Source organism: Arachis ipaensis, chromosome B1 (genome assembly GCF_059453495.1).
Source record: "Arachis ipaensis isolate K30076 ecotype BB chromosome B1, ASM5945349v1, whole genome shotgun sequence".
Lineage (NCBI taxonomy): Eukaryota > Viridiplantae > Streptophyta > Magnoliopsida > Fabales > Fabaceae > Arachis > Arachis ipaensis.
The window spans coordinates 105599824-105606063 of record NC_142436.1 but is presented as its reverse complement, the minus strand read 5'-3'; the positions used below and the strand labels follow the sequence as shown (position 1 = coordinate 105606063).

At 37.7% G+C, this 6240-nt stretch overlaps 1 non-coding gene across 1 annotated transcript; it reads left to right on the top strand.

Annotated features, from left to right (window-relative positions):
• Positions 1 to 108, top strand: LOC148577779 (small nucleolar RNA R71). The gene has a single exon (XR_015903283.1). It is a non-coding gene; the product is annotated as a small nucleolar RNA R71 (small nucleolar RNA).
• Positions 109 to 6240: the final 6132 nt, after the last annotated feature.

Here is a 6240-nt window from a genome sequence, read left to right as displayed (position 1 = left end):
AAGCATGTCAGAAGGACACTTTTTGGTCAACTGTTTGTATCTTTCCCAAGCTTCATAGAGGGATTCACCTTCTTTCTGTCTGAAGGTTTGAACATCAGCTCTAAGCTTGCTCAGCTTTTGAGGAGGAAAGTACTTGGCTAAGAAAGCCGTGACCAGCTTATCCCAAGAGTTCAGGCTGTCTTTAGGTTGAGAATCCAACCATAATCTAGCTCTGTCTCTTACAGCAAAAGGGAAAAGCATGAGCCTGTAGACTTCAGGATCTACTCCATTAGTCTTAACAGTATCACATATCTGCAAGAATTCAGTTAAGAACTGAAAAGGATCTTCAGATGGAAGTCCATGAAACTTGCAGTTCTGCTGCATCAGAGAAACTAATTGTGGTTTCAGCTCAAAGTTGTTTGCTCCAATGGCAGGAATGGAGATGCTTCTTCCATGTAAATTGGAATTAGGTGCAGTAAAGTCACCAAGCATCTTCCTTATATTATTATTATTTTCGGCTGCCATCTCCTCTTCCTGTTCAAAAATTTCTGAAAGGTTTTCTCTGGATTGTTGTATTTTAGCTTCTCTTAATTTTCTCTTCAGAGTCCTTTCAGGTTCTGGATCTGCTTCCACAAGAATGTTCTTATCCTTGCTCCTGCTCATATGACAAGGAAGAATGGACAGAAAAATGATAATAATAATAGAGATCCTTTATACCACAGTGTAGAGATCCCTTTGTGAGTGGAAGAAAAGGGGGAGACAAAGAATGTAATATAATGGAAGAAACACAACGGTGAGGATGGAAGAGAGATGAAATGAGATGTTAGGATATGAATGAATAAATAGAATGAGATGGGGGAGGGATAATTTTCGAAAATTATTTTGAAAAAGAGTTAGTGATTTTTGAAAAGTGGTTTTTGAAAAATTGTTAGTATTTTTCGAAAATTTTTTTTTTTTTTGAAATTAAAAATAAAAATAATTAGTTAATTAAAAAGAAATTTTGAAAAAGGGGGAAGATATTTTCGAAAAAATGAGAGTGAGAGTTAGTTAGGTAGTTTTGAAAAAGTTAAGGAACAAACAAAAAGTTAGTTAGTTAGTTGAAACAAATTTTGAAAAGATAAGAAGTTAGGAGGTTAGAAAAGATATTTTGAAAAGATATTTTTGAAAAAGATAAGATAAGAAGATATTTTTGAAAAGATATGATAGAAATTAGTTTTTGAAAAAGATTTGATTTTTTAAAATCACAATTAATGACTTGATTCATAAGAAATCACAAGATATGATTCTAGAACTTAAAGTTTGAATCTTTCTTAACAAGCAAGTAACAAACTTCAAATTTTTGAATCAAAACATTAATTGATTATGTTATTTTCGAAAATTATGATATAAAATAAGAAAAAGATTTTTGAAAAATATTTTTGGAATTTTCGAAAATAACTAAGAATTTTGAAAAAGATTTGATTTTTGAAAAAGATTTTGAAAAAGATAAGATTTTCAAATTGAAAATTTGATTTGACTCATTGGCAACAACTTGATTTTAAAAATTTTTGAAAAAGTCAATCCAAATTTTCGAATTTGATGAGAGAAAAAGGGAAAGATATTTTTTTTATTTTTGAAATTTTTATGAAAAACATGAAAAATATGCAATGCATGAAATTTTTAGATCAAAACAATGAATGCATGCAAGAATGCTATGAATGTCAAGATGAATACCAAGAACACTTTGAATGTCATGATGAACATCAAGACACAATTTTGAAAAATCTTTAATGCAAAGAAAACATGCAAGACACCAAACTTAGAATTCTTTAATGCTTAGACACTAAGAATTCAAGAATGCATATGAAAAACATGAAAAGACACAAAACAAAAAATCATCAAGATCAAACAAGAAGACTTACCAAGAACAACTTGAAGATCATGAAGAACACTATGAATGCATGATATTTTCGAAAAATGCAAGATGCATATGCAAGTGACACCAAACTTATAATGTGACTCAAGACTCAAACAAGAAACAAAAAATATTTTTGATTTTTATGATTTTCTAATTTTTTTGGATTTTTATTTATATTTTTCGAAAATTTAAAAGAAAAAATAAGGATTCCAAAATTTTTAATATGAATTCCAGGAATCTTGCCATGTTAGTCTAAAGCTTCAGTCTAGGAATTAGACATGGCTCACTAGCCAGCCAAGCTTTCAATGAAAGCTCCAGTCCAAAACACTAGACATGGCCAATGGCCAGCCAAGCTGTGATATATGGAATTACATGCATTGAAGTTATTAGTTGAAGCCTCAGTCCAAAAGAATTTAGACATGGCTTTACAGCCAGCCAGGCTTCAACATGCTTCATGAAACACTAGAATTCATTCTTAAAAATATTGAATAAAATTTTTGAAAACATTTTTATTTTTTTATTTTTTTTTTATTTTTTATTTTTTCGAAAACAAAGGAGAAATTTTTGAAAAATATTTTTGAAAAATTTTTTCAACAGAAAACGAAAAGAAAGTTACCCAATCTGAGCAACAAGATGAGCCGTCAGTTGTCCAAACTCAAACAATTCCCGGCAACGGCGCCAAAAACTTGGTGCACGAAATTGTGATGTCCAGGCTCAAACAATCCCCGGCAACGTGAGCAACTTGGTGCTCTGATCTCAATACATAATTGTCACAACTTCGATACAACTAACCAGCAAGTGCACTGGGTCGTCCAAGTAATACCTTACGTGAGTAAGGGTCGAATCCCACGGAGATTGTTGGTATGAAGCAAGCTATGGTCACCTTGTAAATCTCAGTCAGGCAGATATAAAGTGATAATGGTGTTTTCGAATAATGAATAATAAAATAGGGATAGAGATACTTATGTAAATCATTGGTAGGAATTTCAGATAAGCGAATGGAGATGCTTTTCGTTCCTCTGAACCTCTGCTTTCCTGCTATCTTCATCCAATCAGTCTTACTCCTTTCCATGGCTGGCTTTATGCAAGGGCATCACCGTTGTCAGTGGCTACATCCCCTCCTCTCAGTGAATAATATGCTCACGCACCCTGTCACGGCACGGCTATTCATCTGTCGGTTCCCGATCATGCTGGAATAGGATTCACCCTCCTTTTGCGTCTGTCACTAACGCCCAGCACTCGCGAGTTTGAAGCTCGTCACAGTCATTCAATCATTGAATCCTACTCAGAATACCACAGACAAGGTTTAGACCTTCCGGATTCTCTTGAATGCCGCCATCATTCTAGCTTACGCCACGAAGATTCTGGTTAGGAGATCTAAGAGATACTCATTCTAGCTTAATTCATGTAGAACAGAAGTGTTTGTCAGGCACGCGTTCATAAAGGGGAAGGATGATGAGCGTCACACATAATCATCACCTTCATCACGTTCTTGGGTGCGAATGGATATCTTAGAAGCGAAATAAGAAGAATTGAATAGAAAACAGTAGTACTTTGCATTAATCTTTGAGGAACAGCAGAGCTCCACACCTTAATCTATGGAGTGTAGAAACTCTACCGTATGAAAATACATAAGTGAAGGTCCAGGCATGGCCGTGTGGCCAGCCCCTATGGTCTAAGAACAATGCGTTCAAAGATGCCTAATACAATAGTAAGAGGTCCTATTTATAATAAACTAGCTACTAGGGTTTACATGAGTAAGTATTTGATGTATAAATCCACTTCCGGGGCCCACTTTGTGTGTGTTTGGGCTGAGCTTAAGTGTTGCACGTGCAGAGGCCATTTGTGGAGTTGAACGCCAGTTTTTGTGCCAGTTTGGGCGTTCAACTCTGGTTTTGGATCCTTTTCTTGCGCTGGACGCCAGATTTGGGTAGAAAGCTGGCGTTGAACGCCAGTTTACGTCGTCAATTCTTAGCCAAAGTATGGACTATTATATATTGCTGGGAAGCCCTAGATGTCTACTTTCCAACGCAATTGGAAGCGCGCCATTTCGAGTTCTGTAGCTCCAGAAAATCCACTTTGAGTGCAGGGAGGTCAGAATCCAACAGCATCAGCAGTCCTTTTTCAACCTCTGAATCTGATTTCTGCTCAAGTCCCTCAATTTCAGCCAGAAAATACCTGAAATCACAGAAAAACACACAAACTCATAGTAAAGTCCAGAAATGTGAATTTAACACAAAATCTATTAAAAACATCCCTAAAAGTAACTAGATCCTACTAAAAACATACTAAAAACAATGTCAAAAAGCGTATAAATTATCCGCTCATCAGTTGTCCACCATGGCAATGGGATGACTTCCAGGTTCCCCGGCAACGGCGCTAATGTTCCGAGAGTTACCTGAAACTGTACGTTGATCTCGGACGAGATCTTCTGTGCTGGTCGGAGATGACGTGTCCAGCTGGTGGGTAGTGTCGGAGCTGTCGTGTCTGACTTGTTGAACTGGCGATGCTGCTGATCCCTTATCACCAGAGGGTGGTGGTACCTGCAAGAGACTCCGATGCTTAAGTTAGCAAGGGTATTAAGCAGGTTTTTAGTAGAATCAAAATATGAGTTATACCTGGGTGCTCCAGTGTATTTATAATGGTGAGGAATGACCTTCTTAGAGGTAAGATAGTTATCTCATCTTATCTTATCTTTGAGTGAGGTCATCTTATCTTCAAGGGAACTGCCCTTATCTCTATAGGCTTGGACTGCCTTTGGATTTGGGTCGTGTTCCTCTGTTTGGGCCCTATTTGGGCTTTTCCTGGTAATTTGGCCGAGCTCTCGAAGAAGAGGTGGGATGGTCCTGACCTGAAGAGGTCAGTCAACTTGTCGTTAAACATCCCGGGTCGGACAGCTCGACCCAGGGTATGAACAGCACCGTTGCCGGGGAATTGCAATGGTACTATGTTATTGGCTATTGTATATATGTTAATAGGCTTCTTTATTAGTTTTGCTTGCTTTAGGGGTTAGTTTTTATTAGTTCTTATTAGTACTTGTTTTTATTCTCTTTTGCTATTATGAATTCTCATTCTCACTTTGGCTATGAGTTTGGCTCAAATTATGTTATAGGGAATGGAAACTATAATGACAATATGCATCAAGGATGGAACAATCAAAGGTGGGAGGGGCCTCAAGGAATTGATCAACCTTATTGGCAACAACAACCTCCGGTCTCTTATAGGTATAATTCCACCCCTAATGTATATCAATCTAATGGATGTGGTGACCCTTATTGTGATTGTCAACAACCACCACCATATGCCTATGAACCACCTCTCCAACATAATTTTGAACCATCATACTCACAAGTCTCATACCACTAACCACCTCCATATGACCCTAACCCATATCCACCATACCAACCACCTTGTGAACCATATGTAGAACCACCCCAATTCCACCACCAATACCCTCAAGAACCACCACCTTCATACTATTACAAAGATGAATCACCTCCCATGTATGATAACTTTCAACCACATAATGAATTTCCCTTTCCACCACAACCCTCCATGGAAGAACACCCGTATCCATCCATCCAAGGGCAATATGATCCTACTTATACTAGCCAAGTGGAACAAGAGCCAATGGATCATCTCAAGGAAGCAATGGATCAACTTCAAGAAATAATCCGTCAAAAGGAGCAAGAGGAAGCCCAAAGGATGAACGAAGCTATCGAGGCTAACCTTGCAAAAATTAAAGCCACCTTGGACTCATGGGACTCATGTAACAAGCAAAGCACCTCCACAGATAAATGTGAGAAATCAACCGAAGAGTGGAGTATGAAGGAGATTTTAGAATCCCAACATGAGGACAAGGAGAGTGGGTATGTCTTGCAACAAGTGGAGGAGGAAGAGATTATTAAAGAGGAAGAAGTAGTTGAAGAGCTAGGCAAAATTGAACAAGAGGTGGATTTCAAGCTTGAAGACACTTCCACACCAAGTGATGTTGTTGATGATCTTGTGGAAGTTGTTGAACCTTCTTCCAATGAGCTTGAATTTAGTGTTGAGGAGGATAATGTGCAACCTCCAAGGCATAGTATGAATGATGAGAGATTGGAAGAGGATGGTCAAGAGGCAAGCTCCACCAATGAAGAATGTGTAGAAGAAGTTGTTGGGCAAGGAATTGAAGTTGAAAAAGCTTGCCAAGAGGTGGAGGTAGTCAATACAACATTCAAGTGGGTAAAATTCTTATCCCTAAGCTTTACTTTCTCACTTGAATATGGTTTGATTGAAAATGATGGTCAATGGTGCATGAAATTGTGAATCACACTTGCACAACTAACCACCAAGTGCACTGGGTCATCCAAGTAATACCTTAC